At 47.8% G+C, this 16602-nt stretch overlaps 1 protein-coding gene across 1 annotated transcript in view; it reads left to right on the top strand.

Annotated features, from left to right (window-relative positions):
* Positions 1 to 16602, top strand: part of ERFL (ETS repressor factor like) — a 342909-nt gene that overhangs the window by 130262 nt on the left and 196045 nt on the right. The gene's annotated exons all lie outside the window — the stretch shown is intronic.

Below are 16602 nucleotides of genomic sequence, written 5' to 3'. Positions count from 1 at the left end.
CTGTGTATTTAGAGGCATAAGTAGGGGGGAGCAGCCCCTGCGATCGCAAGGGGCCAGAGTTGTGGGGTGCCCAACTACTAACCTTCCCTCCCCCGCCAAATACAGGGGACCATCCTTCAGATCAGGTGTTGTCTGTTGTGTGGCTTCCCTTGTTATAGGTGTAAAGACAATGATGGCTGTACTTGTTTCATGACCCATGTGAGATGGGCCCCAAGGCCATTAAGGGCATCAAGGGGAGACAAGGGAAAGGGTGTGAGCATTGGTTGGCCCCATGAATTGTAGTTACGCCCTGTGTGTATTTAATGACAGTTAGAGACAAGGGACCATGGCGAACTGGCCTGGGGAAAACTGGAGTTCCCTTTTTTTTAGAAGTATCCTAAAATGCCTCCTATGCGTCATTGCCCTCAGCGCTGGTTATAAGCATGGTGAGCTGCTGTGTTTGCGGTGTGTATGTCTTGGACTCTGTTGCCAGTTATGGTAGAGATGGTTTCCTGTGCTGAAATGATTGACAGATCGGCAGCCTCCGTGTAATTGCTTCCATGGGCTATCTGTTGCTTGTCCTGCTTCTAGGATGCAAGAATAGGATCCTGGGTCCAGCGCAGGATGTTTGGCGCGCTCCTGTAGATTCATTGTGGCTGGGTTCACATATGACATATCGTGAAAAAGGGACAATTTCCGCAGGTGCGTTTTTGTAATGCGTTTTTAATGCGTTTTGCGTTTCGCATCTGTGAATCGCAGGTGCGCTATGAATGTGTTTTCGGCCTGCTAATTGAAAACACATTTGCGTTTTGTATGCGTATTGCATGCGTTTTTTTCCCCTCCTTTTTATCCAAAATGCAATTCACAAATCTTATTTCTACCATATACACACGATTGATCCTTTTAGAAGTATAAATAAAACATAATTTTTATTAGTCCTATATAAAATTCATTATATTATATTCATTAAAAATGTTTTCATTTATCAGTACATAACAAGGTAGTATTTTAAATACTTGAGAGAGCACATACACTTCTTGCCATAAGTTTTTGTATTAGTGTTCCAAAATCCAAAACCTTGACAAAATAACGATTTGCTTTCTACATATTAATTAATACCCCCCACCAATCTGCATAATATGCAGCAAAACCAGCGTTTGCGAAACGCATACTGTAGATCGCAGTGCTTTGCATCTTTTTCTGAGTCCCATAGACTTAATATTGCTGCATAAAACGCAACGTTTTACACAATGCTAGTGTTTGTGCTATGTGTGCACCCAGCCTGTGTGTTTACAAATACATGTAACTAATGCCTGTGTTAACAGCCAGAGATTAGTGCACACTTGCTTGGGGCAATCCATAGATCCCTTTTGATGTTTATTTTTTTGGTAACAAACAATACGCTTGGCCTGATACCTGCAGTCATGACGACCATAAAGAATTAATAAGTCATTTTTTTTTCATTCCTCCACAGACACCACAAAAGCACATTACACTACAAGTAGTACTTAAATAATACATTTATTCATACAGGCAAATGTATAAGACTTGAAAGAGGGACACTAGAGGGGGTAAAGAGAGGGACAAAGCTTTAGAAGTGGGCATACCACCCAACTATTTGTGTTAAGAAAGTGGGCCACTTAAGACACACCCCTTCCACACATCTAGTCCTAGTCAGGCATATCCCAAAGAATTAAAAAGCAACAAATGTAATTTTAAAAAGATTAAACTGCAGTATGGTAAAACAACCAAAACATGTCATTGTGTGTAAAACGTGATGGTAAGCTTTATGGGATTGTCATTTCCTGTATTCTCAGGAACACAGTTGCTCCAACAGTTGGCAGCTATGGAAAAGGAGAGGGACAGTTAGGAAATGGGAGCTATGGAAATGGGAGGGACAGTTAGGACATATGCCCTACAGTGTACACTACAGTACATTAAGACGCCCCCCCTCCAGTTTAGATAGCCTGATGACCCCCCGCCCTTCTCTCCTATATCAGTAGCCTGATGACCCTTTCCCCCTCCCTCTAGTATAAGAAGCCAGATGACCCTCCCCCATTCTGTATAGATAACCTGATGATCTCCCTCTCTCTCCACCTTTGATCCTGTGGTGCCCTAGGCCATGGCCTATGCGGCCTTGGCTTAAATCCGGCCCTGCATGCAGATAGTGTCCTGGGCTAGAATCGAAAGGGGGACCAAGTTGCTGCATGTTGAGAGTGATATACACTATGCCCCCAAAACTGCCTGCATGCATGTAAGCCAAAAGTGCCCATTAACGGTACAATTTTTCATTAAATGCGATCTTTCGATGCAAAATTTGAATGATCGTAACTAATCAGAAGGTAATTATCGATTGTTCACATTTACTGAACGATTCTTTCTTCAAATTCGATCATGAAATCCAACTTTCGGATCGATTTTATCCTATTAAGCAATTGACCAAATAATAGTTCCTTATCGATTGGCGAATTTTCTATACAATTTGATCGTAAAAATCGCATGGAAAGATCACATTTTGTGAAAAAATTGTACCGGTAATGGGCACCTTTAGATAGCTGGACTTGCAGGACTCCATGGCCCCTAAGGTGCAGTACATTGCAACAAATCTGTTAGGAAAGGTTACATTTAATCCTCTGTCTGAAACCCAGAAGAATTTAGAAGGAATCAGTCATGTAGCGGTACGCAGGTGCCCAGTCCCATCACCATCACCTATACAGCCTATTAACTCTCTCAGGCTGGGAACTCACACCGCTGCAGCACCTCTTCTCCTGATTGACAAGATCAGAAATATGAATCCTGCTCTTCTCCAGGGGTTAACCCCCCCTCCCCCCTTTATTCACACCAAATTGGGTGCCATAAATAGCCGAAGGTGCCGGTGGGGGCTTTTGATTGGGTGTCTCGGAAGCCGTATTCTGCGTGACCCGTGGGGTGAGAGCCCATATATCACCCACTGACAGCTACAGAAAAGCCGCAGATTAGCAACTAAATCGGTTATTGATCAGTCAAGCGCTTGGCTGGACGAGATGCGTTAGGGACGCGTCAGCCGATCCCGGGGAGTGTATGAGAGGGTGTGCGGCGGGGAGAGGGGAGGGCGAACTGTCATCGAGGACCTTTAACCCCTCGCATGCCGGAGGAGGCACCTGCTCGCTGCTCCTCTGCCTCCCGAAGCGGAAGGATTAAGCTGTCCCCGGATAACAAGGCTGGGACGACCAGCTGTGGGGGGACCTTAACCCTGTCCCTGCCAGGAGCAAGAAAAGGGGAGCAGATGCTCAGACCACTCCGGCCAGCAAGGGGATGCCCAGACAGCACCGACAGGGTTAAACAGCCATATTTCATTGTGTGTATTGCAATCTCCCTACAGATTACTCCAAACTGGTTTTCCCGAAGACTTTCAACTCCAGATGCATTAAAAGTGACAATAATACATTCCTTTTAGTGTTGTGCGCAGACTTCTGCCCTAATCCAGGCGAGTGGAAGGCTAACGGAGCATCCGATCGATGGACTGCCGGACAATTATGGTTCTACACACCTGGCAAATTTTTCGGCAGTTTTGATCAATTTCAATAACCGCAAAATGAAAAAAAAAAAAAAAAAAAAAATCAAATTGCCATCAAACAAAATCACACACAAACACGGCAATTTCGATTTAAGGCAATTGAATATTTTCGCCGTGTTCCGACTCTTTGGCTGCGTTCGCAGTGGGCGTTGCGTTCCCAGTAACAGGAGGGACGCAAGGGGTAAGCGGCACTGCCTGTTATCTGTGCGTTGGGTCGCATCCAATCAATGAAAAGTATGCTTCGCTGTAACTGTTTGCGGTAAGGGCCGGTTCAAACTTGCTTAAAAAAAGTACCCGTTTGGTACTGAATTGGTGAAAATCAGTGTCGCCAAGATCAAGCCCAATTGATAATTTGACCAATTCTGGGCCAAATATCAGGATGACATGCTTAATAATCGCCAACGAGGAAAATGACAGAAACCCCCAGTCATGTCCCCCCAAATGTACATGTACCCCTCCCCCCGGAGCACATGTATTAATACTTTACCTGTCCACCGCTGTCTCTGCATTCTCCTTCCTCATTAGCGACCCACATGATTGTATTGCACACAGGGCGTATGTATGATGTCATTCATGCGCGGGCACCTGTAGCGTTGGGGGGGGGGATGACATGTACATCTAGAGGGTCACGTCCTGGGGCGACGAGGTGGCTTCAGTAGGTTGTTTCCCATGCTAAAATCGAACGGGAATCGGCCTGCGGTTTATGGTGGCCAGCACATCTGCCTCCAATCAGATTTGATCAGAGAGAGGTCTGTCTCTTGGCCGATAGTCACCGAAATCTCTTGTTGTAAAATATTTTGAAAATAAAGAGAAACCTGAGAATCCCCCGTGAGGAGATGGATAATCAAAAACATGTCCAATGTTTACAACCTATTGTAAATGACAGTGACATAGGAAAAAATAAATGTATAGTGTATTTTACTCTGAAACAAGTACATTTTACACATAAGCATACGCAGGCATTTTATATTTGACAATTTTTCATCATAATGTAGATGTGTAAATAAATGAGTATGGCACACTACATGTTGGGATGCGCTCAGGGGTGCTGCACAGGTTTTTGTGGCATATAATTCGTGCCTCCCCCAGTCTAGGCCCCCTCACCTCTCATAATAGGTAGCCAAAGGTGTCCCCCCCAAAGAAAAGGTAACCATCCAATATAAGTTGGTAGCCAAAGGTGCACCCCCGCCCCCCAGTATAGGTAGTAAAAGTTTCCCTAGTATATCTCTCCCAGTAAAGGTAGCCAACTGTGTCCTCTGCTTATTATCGGGCATTGGTGTCAGTGGAGGTATGTAATGTATTATCTTCCTGCTGACTCCCTATCCCCAACACTAACAAACCTGCAGATTAATGGCAACCCAAAGAGAGGAGAGCAGCGAAACGGTAACTGAGTGGCACACTACGAATGCAGGAAATGACCAATGACCTCACTTCCGCATGTGAAGTGCACTGGTCACTGCGCTGCTCTCCCCTCTCCTCATGCTGCCAGTGATCTGAGATCTGTGTGTGAGTGACGGGGAGGCAGCGGTGGCCATACAAGTCACATACAGGGCAACAGGACAGTATGGGAGACCCCTGCTGTGGGTGAGGCCCCAATTTGCCTGGGCCTGGCTACACCCCTGGATGTGCTATAGGATTACACCAGTGGCCTAATAAGAGTTGTACCACCCAAGATCAGGGCCGGAGCTACCATAGGAAAAAATGAGCAATTGCCCCAGAGCCTGTAGAGGCCCCCAAGTTGTCCCTCCCCATCTTAACTGTTTCTCCCCAGGGACTCTGCAGAGTCTGTTAAGTTGGGAGGTGATTGGGGGAGGGTCAGCAGCCAGCTCAGGGGCCCAGGAAGGAAATTTGGCTGCAACAAAGGGCCTCTAATGACGCTTTTTGGTCAGGGGATGTCTTTTGAGGGGGCCCCAGGCTAATTTTGCCCTAGGGCCCAATAGTTACTTGAACCGGCCCTGCACAAGATGGGACCTCTATTTGTAGAAGTGACCTGCAATGTTTTCCTTTCAATGCTCCATAGTTCGGATTAGATTTACTGATATCTGGATCCAGCGAATCCGCCTCATCTCTGGCAAATATTTTTCCCTGCAATTCAACAGGCTTATCTCTGTTCTCAGTGAAACAAGTTTTCCCCAGCCTCTTCTCCTTACACCCACTGAGAAGGGTGGACATGAAACGTTCCTCCCAGTGAGTGAGAGCAGCAATCTATGCATTATTTATACAGACTTTGGTTGCTTTCTGGTGATGTCACTGGCATCTCCAAACTGCTTACACAGCTAAAATACTGCGTTCAATCAAAGTGAATGCATCTAGATTCAGGTATACGTAAAGCAAACCTGAGGCGAAGATAAACTTTTGCGTTAATGAATTATATGTGTAGTACAGCTAAGAAGTAGAACATTAGTAGCACAGAAAAAAGAAGTGTCATGTTGTTTTCCAGTACAGGAAGAGTTAAAAAACCTTAGTTTTTATTTATGCAAAAGTAGTGGTGTAGCAATAATGGGTGCAGAGGTTGCAACCGCACTGGAGCCAGAGGGGCCCGAGGGACCTTCCCTCAACTTTAGTATTAGCTCTCTATTGGTCCTGTGCTGGTAATAATCACTTCTATAGATGCTTTAACCTCCTTGGCGGTATTGACGAGCTCAGCTCGTCAATGACCGCCGAAGGGCGCCGCTCAGGCCCCGCTGGGCCGATTTTGATAATTTTTTTTAAAACACGCAGCAAGCACTTTGCTTGCTGCGTGTTTCTAATGATCGCCACCGATGCGCTGCTACCCGACGCGAAAGAGCCCCCCCGCAGACCCTGTGCGCAGCCTGGCCAATCAGTGCCAGGCAGCGGTGAGCAGTGGACCGGGACTCCAGATGACGTCATCACGATCGTCGCCATGGTGACGGGGGAAGCACTAAAGGAAATCCCGTTCAGAATGGGATTTCCGGACGGGCTTGATCGCCGGCAGCGATCGGAAGGGTGGGAGGGAAGGAGCAAGGAGGGGAGAATCATGTAGCTAGCGCTAGGCTAGCTACATGATTTAAAAAAAATAAATAAAAACCGCTGCGCAGCCACCCTGGCGATATAAATAGAACGCCAGGGTCCCCATCCCCTTCTTATAGGTAACTTCTTGTAACCTATAGAGTGCCTGGGAGGACCCAAAGTAAAACTTGCATTGGGGCCCATAGCTTCTTAGCTACGTCACTGTGCAAAAGAGCTTCTCTGAGCTCTTCCATCCACCACTGTGTCAAATACAGTCCTGTTTTCTCAAGCACTTAAAGGGACACCAAGCACTTGCTAAAAATCAAATATTGACTTACCTAGGACTTCCTCCAGCCGTAAGGTCCCTTAGCGTCCTCCTGGCTCCTCTCCCGGTCCCGGCTGGAGGAACCGCTATCAGACGACTTCAGGCTGAAGTCGTCAGGCCTGGTTCCCTCTAACTCATTCAGCGACATCACGCTAGCCGGCTCCGCATCATCACGCTGGCCGGTTTGAGAGTCCTGCGCATGCGCAGTTCAATATTAGAGAACCGCACAAGCGCAGGACTCTCATGCAGGCGGGCGTGATGACGCGGAGCTGGCCGGCGTGATATTACTAATTGATGAAGAGATATCAGCGTGGCTCCAATATGAGACTAGAGAATAAAGAGCAAAAGGAATCTGTACGGCTGAGAAAGATGTTTCGCTCCTTTCGTCCGGATAGATTTTATGAACATCAGATGGACGGCCATCCAAAGTATTATGTCTATGCCCATAAATCCTACATCTGCCAGTAATGAGCTCTTCCTAGCAGAGACTCCCTATTCCATTCTATCTACTACTGAGGTCTTATCTCTACTGTTGCTGCAGATTTCATTCTACTCGTATCTACTACTGAGGTCTTATCTCTACTGTTGCTGCAGATTTAATTCTATCTACTACTGATGTCTTACTTCTACTGTTGCTGCAGATTTCATTCTATCTACTACTGATGTCTTATCTCTACTGTTGCTGCAGATTTCATTCTATCTACTACTGATGTCTTATCTCTAGTGTTGCTGCAGATTTCATTTTATTATCCAAATGATGGCCATACATGGTATAATTTTTTCATTTTTTCTCGATTAGATAATTTTGTCCAATAATTCTGTTAGATCAAAAAACATTGCATAGTTATTTTTGAGGTACCATACATGAACGTTCCATCTGTCAGAAAATCTGGAAACAATTATCGAATATAAATATTTTTCTAACATGCCCGATTTTTATCGGAAAAACTGGATAATTGCTAATCTTTCTTGATCTAAAAAAAAGGATTCTTTTCGACTTTCATTCAATTTGATCGTTTTGGTTGAATAAATGGGAAAATAGAACGTTTTTATTGCACCGTGTATGGGCGCCATAAGTGTAGAATATGTTAAAAAAAAAATCAGCAGAGAGCATGAGAATTTCTTGTCAGAGCTGCAGGAGTCCTGTATTCTGGGCATGTTATTCTGGGCATGTGACCGGGCTGGTGGTCAGTAAGGAGGTCAGAGGAAGGGGTCAGAGGTCAGGGCCGTGGGCTGACACTGACAGATGCTAATGCTAGTAGAGGTCAGGTCCAAGTGTCGCCTGCTTGTGCCCTTGAACAAGCCACATCGTCATGTCCAGCGCTGATATTCAGCTGTTAGCTCAGTGGTACAGAGGCCGAGATATACGTACAGTGCTGTCCTGTGTTATTGTACATAAATAGTTTTTTTTTCCTTTATAAAGAAACAGCCTCTAGGAAGTCTGTCCATTTTACCAATCTATGTCCTCATTATTATACCTCACTGACTAGAAATAAATTAAAGGGTCGGCCCATCCAGAATTGATTTTAGTAGCAGATGGGTGCGTGCCGGCTAAATTAGCTTTCTCTGAACTTAAGCAATCTGGGTTACCACCCACTCCGTGCCTATAGGGACCACTTCTTTACATTGTATAAATTCCACAGTACCATCCTTAGGCGTGTCGGAGATCTAGAAGGCTCTGCTTCAAGGAACATCTGGTGTAGGGGCCCCCGACTACGAATTTGCAAACCTAAGTAATGGACGGTGTCTGAATCCTCATGGTGACCCCACACGCCGCAACCAAATATCTTTTTTACTGCATTTTGACAAAAGTGATCAGTTGTATGAAAAAAAAGATTTTTTTGTTCTATCGAGAAATTTGATCAGAATTGTAGTTTTTCTCAAGAATTGTTGATCAGGAAGGTTGGTGAATTTAAATCACTTTGTTAGGAAATTCTGGTAGGTCCGGTAGATGAATTGGAAACTGGGTAATGGTAATAAAAGGTAAGGTAAGAAAAGACAAAAAGAGCACCAGGAGCACCAATAGTATAGCATTTATGGGAAATGTAAAGACCTAACAACTACTCAAAAACAGGGCCGGGCCGAGGCAGAGGTGAGGGAGGCTCCAGCCTCTGGGCGCAGTGTAGGAGGGGGCGCACAACTCACTCGGCTATCATTCCCCTATTGTGTTTAAAGCAGAGAGAAATAAGTGACTGCAAGCCAGATAAGTAGAGATGTGTTGGGGGCTCTGGGGCACCTCTTAGTCTAACAGCAATCAGTGTGTGAAGATTGGGGTGGGAGGGATGGAGGAGCGCACGTCGGTGTCTCAGCATTGGGTGCTGGATGACCGTGTCCCGGCTCTGCTCAAAAACGTCCATTGCTATAGGCAACCACAATTTCGGGCATGTGGAGAAGGACCAACTCCACTCAGTAATAATGACTAAGTTGGGTCAACATGAGTCGAGCTCCAGAAAAAACAAAGAACCACGGGATGTAGTTGCAGAGGTAACCCCTGGGACAGGGGAGGAGACAATGCAAGATTGGAGGAGGCGCACCAATTGTGATATAATACGTAGTGAGTGGAGGTAAGTAATGGGAACAGTCTTACCTTTTGATAAGAGGTTAAGATTTGTATTATTAGACACCAATAAAAAGACAACGCGTCTCGTGGGTCCTGCCTGCTTCCTCGGGTCATTACGAGACAGTGTCTGAGCTGTGTATCTCCGTTGTAATAGATGTTTTAGTGAAATGGTGAAGGGGTATGCAAATTATGGTATATACCAGTATATATACATTAGATTAACAATCACCCCTGCGACCCCTGCCATCGCAGGGGGGCCCAGGGGATTTCGGGGCCCATCCTTCTCCCTCTCCCCAACTGCAAGTGTATCCAATTACCAAAAGAACCTCCCCATTTGCTCACAAAAACCAACCCTGCCACCTCCCCTGCCATGCAGAGTAGCAAGTAGCGGAAGCGTTTTTTCCATGCTTCCAGAGCACTCTGCTGCCATTCGCCGGCTCCCAAGCATGTGACCCTCATGGGGTTCGGGGACAAAAGGGGCCCCATGCTATCATTCTTGCAGGGGGGTCGTATTAAGTCCATTTGTGACCCTGTATGTATATATATATATATATATATATATATATATATATATATATAGTGTGTGTGTGTGTTGATAGAATGGTAAAGAAATAGTTGGAAAAATACAATATTTGTGTCTTTAATACCAAGCTATATATTTGCCCAAAATATGTGGACACTGTCACAAGAGCCCCACTGGCCGTGAACACGCAAAACCGTCCGATCCGATTCTAGCACACAGATTGAGAGCTATGGACGCAATCTGCGTAGAATTGGCGGAGTTTGAGCGTCACGACGCAGTAGGGAGCCTGTGAGGTTACGAAAATACACTTTTACTCCAACCCAGGGGTAGATTGGCCACCATCTCTGTTTTCTATCAGCCCAGAGAAAACTGCTAACTGGCTATAGACCTGTGAAACAAACAACCGGTTAAAACTGTGCAATTCCTATCTATCTATCAAAACAGTAGCGTCCCTTCGGAAGTTTAGGTCTCGTCTGTGTATACTGAATAGAAGGTTTTACTGAGAGGTAAAGACCTTTTAAAAAGCCTTTATTTGTTACAATATAAATAATTAATATATACAGACAATCGTGAACAATTAAACGATGAGAGACAGTGATAACACAGTACATAAAAGAAAAAGGGATAAAAAGAACGAATACTTATGATTCTGTGGAAAGTCCGTTCGGGAAAAGACAAAGTTCCTTTGTTGCAGTTAGTTCGCAATATGGCCGAACCACATGGCCGTTGCTCCGCCTGCAAGATGGCCACTGCTATTTCCCCAAGCAGTGGCAGTCTTTTCGGTATGATGGAAAGTGGGGGAATTGGCTGGGGGTCCTCATGCAATCAGTTTTGAGCACTGACATTTCTGGGCGGAGTCTCAAGCTCAGCCCAGGGGCGTGTCAGGCAGTGAGTTCTCAGGGGAGGAACTTCCAGCCATCCACAAAATATGTCCAATTTCATACCCCGCCGGGGTTTTGTCGCACATGCAAACCGATTTCATATTCAGATTGGGCTGAGAATACACGTTCATAGGACATCAAACTTGCAATATTTGGGGCGCACGGGGACCCCATTATTCATATCTCAGCCCCTGCTCGGGTTACCTGGCTATGTCTAGTATCACCATATTCTACAGAATTAGGGAAACAAAATTATGTAATTTTCATATTCCTCCCATGGATGGTATTTGCAAAATGTGACAAAGTTATCAACACCATGCATTCCATACTCAGTCTAGTCGGTGCCGTCAAGACTGGGAGGAATGTAGGTGTCAATAGACCTCATGCTGTGCTAGCTTCCCCTGTTGAATAGACTCTGTTGGTATTTCAGCTCTGCCCAATTAGCACATTAGTGTCACCAGAGCTTTTCCGGGAGCCTTAACAGGATTTCTTGCTAAACCAGGTTGCTTTAGCCATATGCTAACGCAGGCCCATTCAGCCCTCATGGCAAAAGGGGGGGGGGAAGGCAGGAAGGAAAAACTTCTATTTTAAAAATAAAGAATGTCAGTTTTCCGATCACGGTTGCGATCGGACAATCGGCCGCGAATCCTCGGACGACTGGGCGTCGCCCGGCGTCACACCTCCCCCTTCCTGAGCTCTGCTCAGGGAGGTGTCAACAGGACGCCTTCCGTAGCAGCTATTGGCGCTGTTGGGTCGGGTTCCCCCTGACACCGCGACAGCCCATCAGCGTTTTGGTGTCGGCTGCCTGCTTTGTGTTGGATCGTAAAGTCGTACTGCTGCAATGACAGGCTCCACCGTAGGAGCTTGCCGTTGGTTCCAGCAGTACGGTTTAGCCAACTCAGGGGATTGTGATCAGTGACGATCGTGAAGGAGCGGCCGTACAGATACGTCAGAGGGTTTAACCGCTGCACTACAGTAAAAGGCCCCTCCCAGGCTGCTTGCAGCTTGTTCTGCCTCACGGGAAGAAGGGCATATACCTTGTCACCCACATCAAATGACCGCTCTCCAGCAGTGCGGTCGTACCATGCTTTTTGTTTGGCCTGAGCCTGGGCCAGGTTGTTGGTCACTACTGCGGACAGGGACTCCATTTTGTCCCTGAACTTGAGGACGTAATCGACCACGGAGACATCAGTGGGGTCGCCCTTGCCCTCCCATGTCTCCCGCATCAATTGTAAGGGTCCTCGGACATTCCTCCCATACAGGAGTTCAAACGGGGAAAACCCGGTTGACTCCTGCGGCACCTCCCTGTACGCAAACAACAGATGAGGCAGGTATCGTTCCCAGTCCCCACCTTGCGACTCAACAAACGTGGTCAGCATTTGCTTCAGCGTCCCGTTGAACCGTTCACACAGTCCATTGGTCTGCGGGTGGTAGGGACTGGAGACAATGTGCGTCATGTGTATCTTTTTGCACAGGGCCTCCATGAGTTCGGACATAAACTGGGATCCCTGATCGGAGAGCATCTCCGCAGGGAACCCGACTCGGGAGAAAATGTTAAGTAGCGCGTCTGCTACCTTGTCCGCCCTCAGGGAGGAAAGCGCCATGGCCTCAGGATAGCGGGTGGCGTAATCCACCACCGTCAGGATGTACCTTTTGCCACTGCTGCTGGGAGTGGGCAATGGTCCAATTATGTCGACTGCCACTCTGTGAAAGGGCTCACCTATGATTGGCAGTGGACACAAGGGAGCCTTGCGGGGGTTCCCAGCCCGTTTTACCTTTTGGCAAACAGTACATGAGCGGCAATAGTTGGTCACATCGATCCGCATCCTGGGCCAGTAGAAATGACCCTGGATACGGTCAAGTGTCTTGTGGATTCCCAAGTGCCCTGCCAGGGGAATGTCATGTGCGGACTTCAGCACATGCCCCCGGAAGGCACTGGGTACCACAAGCAACTTGGTACCCACACTTGTTTCACCTTCGGTGGGCTGTACAGGCTCGCTGTACAGCTTACCACCTTCCCAATATACCTTGAAGGTATCTTCATTCGTGAGGGGCTCCGAAGCCTGTCTTCTGAGTGCCTCGAGGCTAGGGTCAGTCTGGAGTGCTTGCACAAATGCAGCACTCTCGCTCTCAGCCAGCTGGCCCGTGGCATATGCAGTTAGTGGCTGAAGGCTACCATCCCTGTGGTCAGAGGAGGGGGAGGAGGCCGGAACCTCTTCCACCTGCTCTGAGCCCAGGTTCTGAGCAGCGCGGCTGCGTGTTACAGCCAGTACAGGTACACCTTCAGACTGGCACATACTGGCATTACTCACATCCTGGCTGCATGCATGAATTACAGTGACAGGTACAACAACATTTTCATCACAAACAATCGGTATATCAAACACAGGTACCTGTGACACAGGTACTATTGGACTCGGTACCCCTGGACTGGGCACATTAAACCACCCTCCCCCCTGTTCTTGCCCCTTGGTGCAAAGTACCTTAGTGTGGGCGGAGAGTCCGTCTCCCTCCTGGCAGTCTGAGGGGCTTGGGGCAGGTTCATAATAGGACACAAGCTTGCCCAGGTCGGTCCCCAACAAAACTGGGACCGGCAGTTGGTCCAGGACCCCAACAACCTTCTCTTGAACCCCCACCCCCCAATCGATGGACACCCGAGCCTGGGGAATGCGAGAAAGAGTGCCCCCCACTCCAGTGAGGGTAAGGTATTTGTCAGGGAGGATATTTTCCGTCGGGACCAGGTGCGCACGCACCAGGGTGACATCCGCTCCAGTGTCGCGGAAACCGGTAACAAGCTGGTCGTTCACTGTAACCAGCTGGTGGTTGCTCGTAGCGGAGTGGATCCCTCTCCCACCTGCGAACATGACGTTGTTGGGTGCTCCCGGCTGGGGTGCGCTGGCTGGCGGCAGTTGCCGTGGGCGAGGTGTAGGTGGTGCAGGAGCTGGCGCTGTCTGCCTCCGCTCCGGGCAGTTAAACTTCATGTGTCCGGGCTTGCGGCAAAAGTGACAGGTGATGCCCTCTGTTACTGCAGGCCTGGACGCAGCAGCTGCGCTGGAGGGCCTCTGGGGCGCACGGCTCACAGAGGTAGGAGAGTCTGCAAAATTGTGGGACTGACCTCCTCTCCAGCTAGATGGGGCAGTCCTGCGGGTCTCCGGCACCCTGGTCGTTGCAAAGGTCTCAGCGAGGTCTGCAGCGACCGTCGCTGACGCCGGTCGGCGCTCCAGCACAAACTGGCGTACATCAGCCGGGCAAATGTTCAGAAACTGCTCCAGGACGATTAAGTCCTCCAGGACACCGTAAGACCCTTTAGTGAGGCCTAGCGTCCACTGGCGGAGTGTGGTGAGCAGACTGCTGACCACATCTTGATAAGAATCAGTAGATTTTTTCTGCCAGGACCTGAACCTTTTCCGGTAGGCTTCTGGCGTCAGCTGGTACTTAGTGATTATAGCCTCCTTTATAGCGGTATAATCATTGTCCTTTTCCACAGGCAGCTCTGAGAAAGCATCAAGCGCTTTGTAGCGCAGCAAGGGTGTCAGATGTCTGGCCCACTGGTCTTGGGACAGACGATACTGACGGCAGGCCTTTTCAAAAGACCTCAAAAACAAGTCAATGTCAGTGTCTTTTTCGATAATAGCAAATTTAAATTTTGCACTTACTGGAGCGGCAGTCCCTTCAGCAGGGAGGCTGGGCGTTGAACTCCGGCTGGCTTGCTGCACTTTCGCCATGTTCAGCTCATGCTGTCGTCTCTCCCGCGCCTCTGCAGATTGGCGTTCCTCTCGCTTTTGCTCCGCCATGTACTGCAGGTACTTGTCCACATCAGTTTCCATCAGCTTTTGCAATGCCTGCTGCATTACTGGATCAACATAACTGGACAGTCCAGTACTGGCCGGTTCCAGGCGAGTACTTTCAGGGGTTCTGGGGTCGGGGATCACACTGACAGCCTCCTGCGTATCTGTTGCCGCATTGCCCGCGGGTTGCTCAACCTCGGTACGCACAGGATCTTCAGTCTCTGGTTCCCCTCGACTTGCGTTAGATGAGCCGGTGTCCTCCACAGTGGACACCTCCAGCGTCCGCAGATTCTGGCTATCCCATCGGTACAAGTCCGTTATCAGGTCCTGCTGTTTCTTGCCGCGGATGTCCATGCCTCTCGCCTCGCACAGACTCTGCAGGTCGGATAGGACCATGACCTTGTAATTCCCGGACATTTCCATGCCAAATAAAAGAAAACTTAGGGGAGGGGTACTGGTTACACAGTCTCTCTGTATATATGAAAAATATATTGCACTCAGTCACTACCAACGAATTAGTTCGTTTCTCGATAGGGCTAATTCGATAGCCCTACCTGAGATACTATCAGCACACACAGATCCCAAACGCTGCCGACCACTGTCACAAGAGCCCCACTGGCCGTGAACACGCAAAACCGTCCGATCCGATTCTAGCACACAGATTGAGAGCTATGGACGCAATCTGCGTAGAATTGGCGGAGTTTGAGCGTCACGACGCAGTAGGGAGCCTGTGAGGTTACGAAAATACACTTTTACTCCAACCCAGGGGTAGATTTGCCACCATCTCTGTTTTCTATCAGCCCAGAGAAAACTGCTAACTGGCTATAGACCTGTGAAACAAACAACCGGTTAAAACTGTGCAATTCCTATCTATCTATCAAAACAGTAGCGTCCCTTCGGAAGTTTAGGTCTCGTCTGTGTATACTGAATAGAAGGTTTTACTGAGAGGTAAAGACCTTTTAAAAAGCCTTTATTTGTTACAATATAAATAATTAATATATACAGACAATCGTGAACAATTAAACGATGAGAGACAGTGATAACACAGTACATAAAAGAAAAAGGGATAAAAAGAACGAATACTTATGATTCTGTGGAAAGTCCGTTCGGGAAAAGACAAAGTTCCTTTGTTGCAGTTAGTTCGCAATATGGCCGAACCACATGGCCGTTGCTCCGCCTGCAAGATGGCCACTGCTATTTCCCCAAGCAGTGGCAGTCTTTTCGGTATGATGGAAAGTGGGGGAATTGGCTGGGGGTCCTCATGCAATCAGTTTTGAGCACTGACATTTCTGGGCGGAGTCTCAAGCTCAGCCCAGGGGCGTGTCAGGCAGTGAGTTCTCAGGGGAGGAACTTCCAGCCATCCACAAAATATGTCCAATTTCATACCCCGCCGGGGTTTTGTCGCACATGCAAACCGATTTCATATTCAGATTGGGCTGAGAATACACGTTCATAGGACATCAAACTTGCAATATTTGGGGCGCACGGGGACCCCATTATTCATATCTCAGCCCCTGCTCGGGTTACCTGGCTATGTCTAGTATCACCATATTCTACAGAATTAGGGAAACAAAATTATGTAATTTTCATATTCCTCCCATGGATGGTATTTGCAAAATGTGACAAAGTTATCAACACCATGCATTCCATACTCAGTCTAGTCGGTGCCGTCAAGACTGGGAGGAATGTAGGTGTCAATAGACCTCATGCTGTGCTAGCTTCCCCTGTTGAATAGACTCTGTTGGTATTTCAGCTCTGCCCAATTAGCACATTAGTGTCACCAGAGCTTTTCCGGGAGCCTTAACAGGATTTCTTGCTAAACCAGGTTGCTTTAGCCATATGCTAACGCAGGCCCATTCAGCCCTCATGGCAAAAGGGGGGGGGGGAAGGCAGGAAGGAAAAACTTCTATTTTAAAAATAAAGAATGTCAGTTTTCCGATCACGGTTGCGATCGGACAATCGGCCGCGAATCCTCGGACGACTGGGCGTCGCCCGGCGTCACAGACACTGCTTGCAAAAG

The sequence above is a fragment of the Hyperolius riggenbachi genome, chromosome 6 (genome assembly GCF_040937935.1).
Source record: "Hyperolius riggenbachi isolate aHypRig1 chromosome 6, aHypRig1.pri, whole genome shotgun sequence".
NCBI classification, from domain to species: domain Eukaryota; kingdom Metazoa; phylum Chordata; class Amphibia; order Anura; family Hyperoliidae; genus Hyperolius; species Hyperolius riggenbachi.
The sequence above is the reverse complement of the archived record's forward strand: the minus strand, read 5'-3'. Positions and strand labels throughout refer to the sequence as shown.